The 13,269-nt window shown below is 39.1% G+C and overlaps 1 pseudogene; it reads left to right on the plus strand.

The window, feature by feature from the left end:
* Positions 1-10,749: 10,749 nt before the first annotated feature.
* Positions 10,750-12,982, plus strand: LOC100956815 (annotated as a pseudogene).
* Positions 12,983-13,269: the final 287 nt, after the last annotated feature.

Below are 13,269 nucleotides of genomic sequence, written 5' to 3' on the forward strand. Positions count from 1 at the left end.
TTGAGACAATGTGAAGCATGCTAGGAAAATTATTTGTGGACTTAATGCAATTAATTTGAAACCAGAAACAAAGAAACATTATAATAGTCTGTATATATGGTTTCAAAAACTCATAGAATATCTGGTTTGAAAATGGTCTTGAAGGTCAGCTAGTCCAACCATTCACAGTGCTTGAATCCTTCTCAAACTCCTCCATTTATTAGTCTCCAGGTCTTTCTTAAACTGTTCTAGGAAAAAAGAGTATAAGAATTTGGGAAGCAGTCCACCTGAAATAGGAAGTGCTAATTTACATATACATCTGTATGTTTAAAATATTACTTCACACATGTTTACTACTCCTTATACTCAGTATAGCATATATTACTGGGAACAACGCTTCCCTTTTTTTTTTTTTTACAAGTATTCCTTTTAATAATAATTTGACATGTCTTGGAGGACTCAGAGCTTTCTCTTCCTTGACCTCCAAAATGAAATAATTAAAAGTGGCAAAGACCCTAGTTTCTAGGACATATGCAAGAATATTTTTTTAAAAAGTACTTGAAATGAATCATCCTTTTCATCTCTTAAATTTATTCTGACCACCTGTATTTGGTCCAAGCAAATCAAGGCAAGTAGGCTTCTTGCCAAGATTGTGTTCTAAATAAGGCCAACCCATGGAAAACTCACACAACCCTCCAAAAGCTGTATAGCATAGGAAAACAGGATAACCACCAGATAATTACCATTAGCTGTTTAGATTTATAGGACAATTCTAAGTTTTCTGTGTCAAAGAAAGTTTCATGAGAAGTGATTTTAGGACTCTTGCTTCCAGCTGTAAAAAGTGCTTGGCAAATCATAGAGAATAAATGCTTTCCTGTCCTAAAATTTAACTTGATGCAATGACTGCAATCCTCTCATTAGAGAAGCAGAGCTTTGGGGTTTAAAGGCATCTCAGGTTTTAATATCCCTTGGCATCAAGCCCCCAACACAAATCCATTATAGCGTAAAGCTTTAGTGAGGGGTGACTGGTCTGGAATGAAACATTGGACAGGTTTTTGATGGATAGCCAGGATCTCAGATGCTATAGAAGACACCGAACGGGGAAGACAAACGTCACTCTGTGCTCAGTTTTCTCAGGGTTAGCCTTTCCAGTGTATATTACCTTACTTATCCTAAACTTTGATTTATCTTGAAATTCTTCCTAAGGACAAAGCAAAGGCAGCCAAGCACTTTTGTGAAACCAAATGTAACTAACTTTTTTCAAGGATCAAATCTCAGTGGTTAAATCTTGGGAGATGTCAACGTAAAACCTATAGCCCATCATTAGTGACCTTAAGGATGAGTTCTTTCGTGTGTAGCATTACTCTCAGCACACATTAGGTGTTTTGTAAGGGTATTTCACTGAGAACAGCTGAAGAGTGTTTGCAATGATAAAGTGAGTCATTTATCCTGCTACTTTGCAGTTTTGAATAATTAAGTGAGAGTCATTAAGATAATCAATTTCTATCCATATTTTCACTTTCTAACTTGGCAAAAATATCTGAGATAAAGAACAGACTTCAAAATGACTACATTAAAAGAAACAAATGAGCTGTTTAGTTTACATTCAGTTATGAATATTGTAAATAAATTATTCTTCCAGAAGCTGAAAGCCTTATGTCATTTAAGTGCTTGTGATAATCAAAAGCAAAGTGGGTTCAATTACTATAAATGGAGAGAAGAAACCAAAAATAAAATAAAATAAAATAAAAATGGGAACTTACTTAATGATAAAGCACATACCATCATAATGAAAATATGTAGGTCTTTCTAGCTTATAAAATCTTAACTGGATTTAAATTTGTAAGCCCCGGAAATAAGTAAAATATCAAATAATCTTGTATTACATTGACTTGAAAGGAAAACACAGTTCACAATAATTTACTGTATATTTAAAAATAGCTAGAAGATCTAAAATGTTTCCAACACAAAGAAATGATAAATACTTGAAGTGATGGGTCTCCTGAATACCATGATTCGATTCTTACACATTGTACATACGTATTGAAATATAACATGTACCCCATAAATATGAGGTATTATGCATCAATCCACTAAAATGAATTGGTTTTTGCCTTTATCATTGTCTTATCCCAGAGTTCCCTGAAAATCAGCATTTGAGGCAAAGACTGCCTTGCCTTTGAAGGTTAAGGGCTGCTTTTGTCCTCTACCCTTTCAGAATATTTCTCTTTTCTCCTTTGATATTAGGAGGCCAGATTCCATGGCAGAATGTTTTCCTGTTTACTCTTCAGAAGATGCACAGACCATTGAACTTCTCTAACATGTCACTGCTTATTGTCAGGACATTTCGTATTGCCTGAGTGAAGAAGGCTCTGTCTTAAGACCCTCCTGGGGAACATGAGGACGTTCACTGGTCTCACAAAATAAAGCCATTCTCACATTCTACCTCCCTAAGCCTTCCTCCCTATGCAGATATTCCTGCATCTTCTCCTTATTCCCGCAGGTCATTATTGTGTCATAACTTCAGAGGCTATCTCAGAATATATTAAATTTCAGGTGTTCTTGTCAATATTTTGGATTGACACAAATCACAGGTGAATGATCACATATGAAAATATAATAGTGTTGTACCATGTGTATAAAAACGTAAGTATAAATATTACTTTATAAATAAATACTTGTGTGAGTGAATATTATAAAGGTCATTCATTCTTACAGAATGGCCAAATATTATTCTTAGATAAAATATGATCATTTGTTCACAAACTAGTATTACATTGTTTTGGCTACATGTACAATTGGTTTCACCAAGTATTGCTTTGGCATTACTGCTGCAATTCACGTTTTTGAAAAAAAAATATATAGAAAGTTTTCCTTGAAATTACTGTTGAGGACAATGTGTTTATATCCTGTAACAAGCTCTTCATTAGGACTTTCGATGAAAATAATCCCTTAATGCTTATGTCAGGAACAGATGGGCTTTTCTTGAACTCAACCTTTAAAACATATGATCGTACTCAAAATCTTGCAAATAAGGTTGTTCTTTTTGCTTTGGCCAGTGGGAAACTCAGAGCCAAATCTGCATTCCATTTCTAGTGATTTAATGGAATTTTACAGTAGGCATTTCTGTAAATTAATTGTATTTTCTGGTTTCATTTACTAGTCCACTGCTATGTCCTTTCCTATGTTTATCAATTTATATTTTATTAATTGTTTACCCTATGAGCCATTTCAAGTCCTTATGTATACTGAGGTGAGCATACATTCATCTAATTAAAAATAATTCATGTAGAGAGCAATTGAAATACTACCTTAAATTTTAAATTAAATGGGAGATGAATGTATTGAAAGTGTGTGATATAGTAAAGGTGAAAGAGTATAAACATATACATGGAATGGTGAACTTGAAGAGAAGTTTTAAACTGATGACCAAAAAATGAAGTAATTAATCAATATGAAAGCTATAACCCAATTATAGTTCAACAATATGGGGACAGGGGAGAGGGAGAGGAAGGGAGGGGGAGGATAGGTGGAGGGAGAGTGATTGGTGGGATCACGCCTATGGTTCATCTTACAAGGGTACATGTGAATTTTTCTAAATGTAGACTATAAATGTCTTAACATAATAACTAAGAAAATGACATGAAGGCTATGTTAACCAGTTTGATGAAAGTATTTCAGATTGTATATAAAACCAGCACACAGTATCCCATGACTGCATTAATGTATACAGCTATGATTTAATAAAAAAGGATATACTTATTTTAACAACGACAGTGGTGAAATACTATTAGAAAGGCTTGCCCAGAAATAACAAGCTCTATTGAAATACTACCCTATCACTAGTTAGAATACTTTCATGTTTAAGAACTAGGGAAATAAAAATTAATAAAAAGGATGAGGCAAGGATGATTATAACAAGGATTATAAATGAAAGACAAGGAAGATGGAAAACAATACACATATATAGATAATATATATCTAAATATTAGAGGAATCTGAATGTTTAAAATCCTGAATCATTTTACAGGATGATTCAAGAATATACCAATCTTAGAATGGGAGCATTAGACAAAGCCTCAGTGTTTATCCCAAGCTAGAGATCAACTTCCAGGAGAAATGATGAACTCAGCACAGCCATTAATCATAGTGCTGAATAAAAAATTACAGTGGCAGTGGCATCGCTGTGGCCAACTCAGGGGAGGGTGGAGATAAGTTCCTTCAGCAGCTGCTTGCCCAGCTAATGGTAGTCACTAACAGGGAGGCCAAATATGAAGCCACCCTACAGTCTTGGGCTGAAACTGCTTCCTAAATATTCAGATAAACGTAGACTGAACCAGGCCAAAATACAGCAAAGGTGAGGGCACTGATGTCTTTATGTCTCTGGAAAGAATATTCAAAGAAAAATTTCAGTGAGTCAGATATGAGGATCTACAGATCCAGGATAGATTAAAGAGGAAATTTAGCTTTTCCCCAGATAAATGGGATTAATGAAAAGATCTTGACCATTTATTTGTAGCCGTTTTGAGAAAAGAAATAAACTTATAAAAAGTAGTAATATTTTTTCAAATATATATTTGAAATAAACATAGAAAAAGTAATAAGTACTATCTTTTCAAATATATATATTTGACATAAACATAGAAAAAAATAAGTAACATCTTTTCAAATATATATATGTATATATATATCTCATTAGCATTTGACCAATAGCAGCCATGGAAGCAGTAATTTCATGCAAGTATTCATCAGCCATTCTGGAAGATATAGGTTGTAGTGGGGGGTGGATTCTGGTAACAAAAGATTCTATTAACATTCTTGATCAGTTTAGTTTGCTTATAGCAATCACATTAAATATTTATAGAGCATTCGCCATGTGCTAAGACATGTTTTCATTGACATTTGTTCATTTAGCTATCATAACAACTCTGTAAAGTCGTTACTATCATCCTTTCCATTTCAAAGAGGAGGAAACTATTGTTCAGGGTGATTAAGCACATGTCCAACCTCTATACCCAATAAGAAAGTGGGGGGGCTGGTTTTAAAGTACGGGTTTGACCCGAACACTTGGCCCCTTGTGTGGTTAACTTATATGGATGCTGCCTCTGAAGCCATTCTTCAATCAGTCCTCCAGGGAGCTGCATTCTTGCTCCTCGAAAAACCTTGGTCACACACTAGCTGATCTATTGCAGAGCAGAACCTTCTGTACTGTTCCAAAGAAATAAGATACGATTTACAACTTCATAAACGGTGAGGTATCCTTTTACCTTGTTTCCAAGATAACATCTTTTACTTCTCTGCCTTCCGTCCTCCCTCATCCTTCTTTGAACTTGAAAATTCAATTTTAGATCAGAAAAGGACCCTGGACACTACCTCGTCTAGTTTTCTCCTTACTTTAAAATGATAAAACAAGATCCAAAAGAGGTTAAATAATGTATAGCGGTGGGTAAGGTCTCCCAATGTACAAGCTCCCCATTTAGTCCTTTCCCTGTTATGTTACAGCACCTTCCACCTCCTGTCCCATGTTTTTCCAGGCACTTGATATAGGAAAAATATCATGAAAATCATATTTTTCAGTCTCAGTAAAGGGAACTTGGCCGCTGATCTTTGGATTGCTCTCCTATGACAGTGGAAGCACTGAAGTCGGCCTTACCAAGCCAACTGCAGGCTAACTGTGCCACCGGACGCCAACAGTCCTGAAAACTAATCTCAATTCTCTATTTGAAGTAAAAGGAAGAAAGCAAACACATGAATATGTCAGACTGGGGATTTAACCTGGAGAAGAAAGAAAATGTCCAGACAAAAATAGAAAAGCAAAAAGGAACTTAGGAAAGACAACGGAAAATATCAGCTGTATAAATTAGATTACCGCTGAGCTCACTCGGTCATTTTTAGGGTTCACATTTCTGACCCAGCAGACAGTTTTCCTATCTTCATTTCCTTCTTCCTCTCCGTAGCCCTTCTTTTGGCCTCACTACGGGAAATAATCTATAACCTAATGACTAATTGACATGAAGTTACGGAAAAGGGGAAGTTATACACACACACACACACACACACACACACGCAAACTTGGGTCGCTACACTATATAAGTCAGGTTAACAATCACATTGTACCCCATATACATGTACAATTATCTTGTGTCATTAAACATTAAAAACAATTTGAAAATCCCTCAAACCCATAATTCTTCAGACATATTAGAGGCTTTTTGTTGAAATACATAATCCTTCCAATAGTGTTTCTCAGGGTGCCACTGGCATTTTGAGTGAGACAATTATTCCTCAGCTAGAATATCCACACACTGCATGATTCTTAACACCTGTGCCTTCTGCCACTAAATCCCAGTAGTTGCACTTAGTCATCCTGACAAGCAGAAAACACCCTTAGGCATTTCCGAATCCCCCCAGGATGGGCCAATAATTCCCCAACTGAGAAACACTGGGCCTGAGAACATTACTCTACGTCCAACTCAGAGGAATTATTAACAATATAGATTCATACATTTTATTCAAGACATATTTATTAAGTATTTGACATATGTAAGGCCTGGGCTAGTTGTTGGCAGGTACACTCGTGAGTCCAAACAGATAAGGATTTTGCTGTAATGGGACATGCAAGATAGTGTTGAGAGATAGATACTGATTAAATCGTCACACAGATAAACACACACACACACACACACACACACACACACACACACACAGAGCTCTGATAATAGCAACAAAGAGACACATGGTGCTGTCAGAGCCTCTAACAGACGGATTAGATAGATCAGTTAGGGCAGGTGCCCTGAAAAAGTGATATTCAGCTGAGATCTGAGGCATAATAAGCAGACGTTCGTTTGGTCACGATGAAAGGTAAAACCATTATTGGGAGAGGTGACTGCAAGTGCAAAGCTGCCCCGATGAGACAGGAGATGGTAAGTATGAGGCCGGTGTGGCTAGACTCACAGAATAATAAGGAGCTTCCTGTGAGATGAGGATATAGAGGTAAGGAGATGCCAGTACACATATATTTTTGTAGCCTAAGTCAATCAGTAGAATCCCAGGCCTAACTAACCGAGTAAAATTCGGTAGAAAGCAGAACGAGGAGGTGTATCACATGAGTTGTAAATTCACTAGGAGGTTTTATCCTATGAAGCTTGTAATCAAATCAACTTCCATATGAATGGACATTCAGAAAATATCTTCGGTGGGTAGTAATTGTGTAGAATTTACTCACTCAGCACATTTGATACCATGCAAGATTCTGTGCAGTTTGTAATATGTAAGTATCTCTTGGGGAATGTTGGGGGGGTGGAATCTGGGGCCAACCTGGAAAGGTCAAGTATTACAGGAGAATTAGAACTGAAGTTGAAACTTTAAGAATTGGGTCTCTCTCCCAAATTTTCTTGCCTTATTGAAATGTTTTGCATTTTTTATATCTGATGGCACACTTGAGCCTATAGTTAAATTTCAGTGACATGCTTAAATGGTGTTGATCAAAAAAAAAGAGTAAAAAACAGAATATACTTACTGTGCTTTGAACTTCTTTCAAAAATAATTTAATTAATGATCTTTAAAAATTTTCATCATACGTCTAAGATCGTCTCACGGAGGCACACCAGTGTGATACGGCACACCAGTTGGGACTCACTGCCCCATGGGAACTCTGCCGGTATCTGATTGGGGTTTCATCAGTAAAATGAGGACAACAATACCACAGATTTTTCTGAGCAGGGTTAACTAAACTATCCTGAGGAACAGTGTTTCACATAATATTTGGCATATCCCAAGTGCACAATTCATACTTGTAACAAAACAAAGTTTGTTCTGCTATACAATAAAGGCTATAATAGCTGATCTGACACTCCAGGGATGTTGTCACAGGGCAGAATGGGAAAATCTGGTAAAGAAGCACAGCTTACTACTGTCATCAGCAAAGTGGCACGAATGCCATGCTGAATTTCTCATCCCTTTATGTTTCTGTTGTAAAGGCCAACTACTCTGCGGAATACCCCTTCACTCTTAACCCTCAGAAAAGTCATGGTCGGGGGAAGACGTAATGGTGGTATGCAATGTTTTGACCTGATGAAATAATCATTGCTGGGATAAGAAAGTTTAAATGCTATTAAATGGACATGCACACAGAAGATATGTTGTAGAAAATAAAGTATATTATTTAAGGTAAAGTTTGTAGCAATCTATGGATTAATGTTTTGCAAAATGTTGAACAACCACGGTTCTTTTTTAAAGTAAATACAATTCAGATCAATTTGCTGACAGCGTGCCCCCGTGTACCAGTGCTGTGGATGTTCACCTCACGTCCCCTCAGCCTACCTCTCAAGGCCTACAGGTGCAGTGAACAGTTCTTAGTATGCTACTGTCCACCTTGAGTGCCTGTTCTCACTCTTTCTCTAGCCAAGGGCTTTCTCTAAAACCATGAGAGCTTACCCAGTCTGCTGTTTGGGAAGCCTAGAAGTCTGGGACTTACCCACCCCGGGGACTACCCACGATGGTGGAAACTTGGCAGACAAATATTTCATCTATCTTTGTCCTCTGATGGAACAATTCTGAATCACAGTCTACATATTTGCTCAGAGGGTCCTCAATGGGATTTTGCCCACCATGATAACCTGCTTGTTAAATCTTATTAAGGGACTTTTCTCTCCACTCTCTCTCTTCTCCTATTATCCTTTATGCACTTCTTATAATTGTCTCCCAAATGAACTACCTGTATTCCTTATCTCATGATGTACTTCTGGGAAAATTTATGCTTAGACCTAGGATTCCTAGATACGCTCAGTTCATAATGCATGATTTACATTTCTAATGACATAATGATGTTTAGTCTGATGATTATGACTCTGTGCTCTATAGAAAGAGAAAACAGCTATTTTAAAATGTCTCTTAAGGGGAAAAAGTCCAAAATGAAAGGTATGTTCCTTAGGAAGCAGGGGTATGATCTGTTTAGAATTTCAACATTTTGATTTTAATCTGCATTTGAACACTAGGTCACACTAATGCCTACTAACTCTTGAGGGTCATTTACTTTAAAAGCAATGAGTTGAAAAGATTAAGTAATTTAATTTGATAGATGGCTTTGTGCCAGATGTGTTTTAACACCTTTTGATCCTGATTGCCTACAATGAAGGTGCTAAGTTTGACTTGCTACATAAAGCCCAGAAGGAGTTAACATTTCATCTGAGTGACTTACACACGACCCCATCCAAGCCTCTTGTAGTACTTCTAATAATACTAAATTAGGCAGCCCATGTACTATTTTTTCTTTCTTTAATTTCAGAATGCTATGGGGTATAAACATTTTAGTTACATGCATTACTTTTGTGCAATTTGAGTCAAGGTTATAACTGTGTTCATCCCCAGATGAACCCGATTCAGTGTTCATTGCACCTGTTAGGTATGAATTTACCCCTCCCCTCCCCCTCCCTTCCCTTTGCATTGATTTTTTTATTCTTGTGATACTTCACTTAGGAGGACAGTCTCCAGTTCCATCCAGGTTTTTAGTATTAGTTCACCATTTTTTTATGGCTGAGTAATACTTCCCAGTATACATATGCCACATTTTCTTAATCCATTCATGTATTGATAGGCACTTGGGCTGTTTCCACATCTTTGTAATTGTGAATTGCACTGCTGTAAATATTTGAATGCAAGTATCTTTTTTACAGAATGACCCCCCCCCCCATTTGGGTAAATACCCAGTAGTGGGATTGCTGATCAAATGGTAGGTCTATTTTTAGTTCCTTGAAGTATCTCCATATTACTTTCCTTAGAGGTTGTATGAGTTTGCAGTCCCACCAACAGTGTATAAGTGTTCTTTTCTCTCTGCACATCCATGTCGGCATCTGTTGTTTGGGAACTTTTGGATAAAAGCCATTCTCACTGGGGTTAGGTGATATCTCATTGTAGTTTTGATTTGCATTTCCCTCATGATTAGAGATGATGAGCATTTTTTCATATGTCTATTGGACATCAGTCTATCTTCTTTTGAAAAACGTCTGTTCATATCTGTTGCTCACTTTTTTATGTGATTGTTTGATATCTTTTTGCTTATTTGCATGTGTTCTTTGCAGATTCTGGTCATTAGCCCTTCATTGTATGCATAGCATGCAAATATTTTCTCTCATTCTGTGGGTTGTCTATTCACTCTATTGCTTCCTTAGCCATGCAGATGTTTAAAATTCAATAATGGCCTATTTATTTGTTTTTATTGCTGCTGTAAATGTCCTTGGGTTCTTCTTCATGAATTCTTTACCTAGGCTGATGTCTAAAAGAGCTTATCTAGGCAGTCCCCCCAATGCCACCTTGCCATGGCCAAGCTATTCCATGGTATTCTGTGAAATATTGGCTTGAGGTTGTATTATATTGAAAAGCTATTGACCACTTTCTTTCCCTGCCAAAACTTTGTGGCTGTGGCCCAACCGATGAGTCCACCTCTGTGAACCTATCAGACTCTCTCAGATAGCCATAAATGACCCTTTCAAGTTAATTTTGACCACAAATTTGCCTGCACTTTATGGAAGATGAAATCCTCAAACCAAATCAATGTTGCTGCTGATACAAGAGTCTTGGAGGCAGAAAATTAAAAATCCAACCATTTGTTACCGTGTAAATTATAACAGGACATTGAAGGTTTTCTTTTTTAAAGTGTTCAGAACTCTGTGGAAGTTCTGTGCAGTCTTCAGACCCCAAGCCTTTGTCTTCACTCTTGGGGCAAGCTCAGTGACGGTCACATGATGGGTGTGTTTCCTTATCAATCTGAGTATGAGTGCCCTGACTTCCCCAGCAGAAAAAGGCCTGAATCCAGGGCTGATGTGCCCGCAAATTTATGCTTGCACTGGGAATGACGAAGCTGTCTTTGAGTGCAGTGAGTGCTGCAGTCCGCACTGTCTCTGTTGTGGAAAGGAACTCCATCAGCAAGTGCCTGTGAAACTACAAGTGATTAAGACTCAAACCTGGCCACGTTCCTTACTGTGACTTATGCAAGGGTCCCAATGGGTATTTGCCAAGTGTTAGGCAGAGGGCAGTTGTGAGGTGTCAGACCTGCAAAATCAAGTAGTGCCTAGAGTGCCAGCAGAGGACTCATTCTGGGGGTAACAAAAGGAGACATCCTGTTACTGTGTACCATGTCAGTAACATCCAGGAGTCACTGGAAGCAGAAGATATGGATGAGGAGACCAAGAAGAAGATGATGACTGAGAAGGTTGTGAGTTTCCTCCTGCTAGATGAAAATGAAGAAATTCAGGTAAGGAATGAAGAGGACTTTATTAGAAAATTGGACTGCAAACCTGTTTCCATTTTTGGAAATACTGGTGATGAAAAGTTTCATACTCTCAATCACACTTTCCAGGACTCATGTGCTGTGGGAGTGTGGGCAGCCTATGACCCAGTCCATGAAGTAGCAGTGATAGACCCAGAAGGGCTCGTGGTGGCTACTGTGAATCTAAACCAGAGAACACTTCTGCTACTTAAGGTCCTAGTTATCTACTGAACTCATGCAGACCAGCTGCATAATGACCTTTCAAATTCCTTGGGGATGCCTCAGAAGCTTATCTGAAGCACTTTACCAAGGAACTCAAGGCTACCACTGCCTGCTGTGGCCTAGATGTCCCTTTATCCACCCTGAGCCCTGCAGTTATCATTTTCCATGAGACTGTACACACACAACTACTGGGCTCTTGATCACCCCTCTGAGGTGCCAGAGAAGCTCATCCAGGACCAGTTCCAGAATCTGGACTGCTTCCCTGAAACCTTTAGTTACATTCACTACAAAGGAACGAGGACTTATAACCCTCCCACAGACTTTGCTGGGCTGCAGCACACTTTGGAGCAGCTACTGGAGGACAATACCACCTGTTCTCCCCAGTACCCAGGGGTCATCTTCAAAGCCTTGAAGGCCTTGAGTGACCGCTTCAGCGGTGAGACCCCTGATGACCAGATGGCACACAGCTCCTTTTTTCCAGATGAGTACTTCACCTGCTCCTCCCTATGCCTCAGATGTGGGGTTGGATATAAGAACAGCATGAATCATGGGAAGCTCATGAAGCTAAGAGCTGCTGCAGATACTCCCACCAGTATGACAATGAAGTCTATACCTGCAAGGCCTGCTACGAGAGAGGCAAGGTAGTGCCCAAAACATCTGCTTCCACCGACTCTCCCTGGATGGATCTCGCAAAATATGCTTGGTCTAGCTATGTGATCGAATGTCCCAACTGTGGTGTGGTCTATCAGAGTTGGCAGTAGCGGTTTGGGAATTAACATCCTGTGGATACAGTGGTGCCACAGAGATCATGCCCATGCAGCCTGGAACTGATGGATTTCTGGAAAACAACAACAATGCCGCACAGTGCCTGCTGGATGGGATGAATTTCATGGCTCAGTGTCCGAACTTAGCCTTGGGCCCACCAAGGCTATGAATTCCTGGCTGATAGACCAGATTGGCCCTGCCTACTGGAGTCCCAACTCCCACATCCCGAGCTGCGACAAAAGTACGACATCCTTTAAAGATAACTATACTAAGCATCATTGCTGGGCCTGCAGGGAGGGCTTCTGTGACAGCTGTTCACCCAAGACACAGCCAGTGCCTGAGTGGGGCTGGGGCCCTGTGCCTGTGTGGGTGTGTGACAACTGCTAGGAAGCCAGGAATGTCCAGTTAGATGTTACGAGGCACAGGCCAATGATGAAGGTGGAACAGTGATTGCTCAGGTGGGCGAGGCTGTGCAGAACACTCTGAGAGCTGTGGTGACAGCCATTGACATACCAGTAAGTCTGGTAAAGGATGCGGCCAGCTGGTATCTTGGGTGCCTGCCCACGAGATCCTGCATTTCTACCCCTGCCAGAAGGAGTTCAGAATCAAGCTCTCAAACACCACTGCCAGGCCTATGGACAGGGCTTCCGTGACAAATGCTCCCATGACTGCTGGGCTGTCCCCTCTCATGGCTGGGACTACCCCATCCAAGTCTGTTTCAACTGCAATAAAAAGCCCAGTGATCTTTGACCTTCCCCCCAAATTAAAGAGTTTGTCTAATCTCTTCTTCTAGAATTCTTACAGTTTTATGCCTTAAATTTTAAGTCTGTTGTCCATCAGGAATTGATCTTTGTGAATGGCGAGAGGTGTGGATCTTGTTCCAGGCTTCTGTGTGGCTGTAGAATTATCCCAGCACCATTTATTAAATAGGGATTCTTTTCCCCAAAATATGTTTTTGTCTGCTTTGTCAAAGATCAGATGGCAATATGAGGATGGTTTTATATATGGATTCTCTGTTCTGATCCATTGATCTGTGT

Source organism: Otolemur garnettii, unplaced genomic scaffold (genome assembly GCF_000181295.1).
Source record: "Otolemur garnettii isolate 467f Iridium unplaced genomic scaffold, OtoGar3 scaffold00051, whole genome shotgun sequence".
NCBI lineage: Eukaryota > Metazoa > Chordata > Mammalia > Primates > Galagidae > Otolemur > Otolemur garnettii.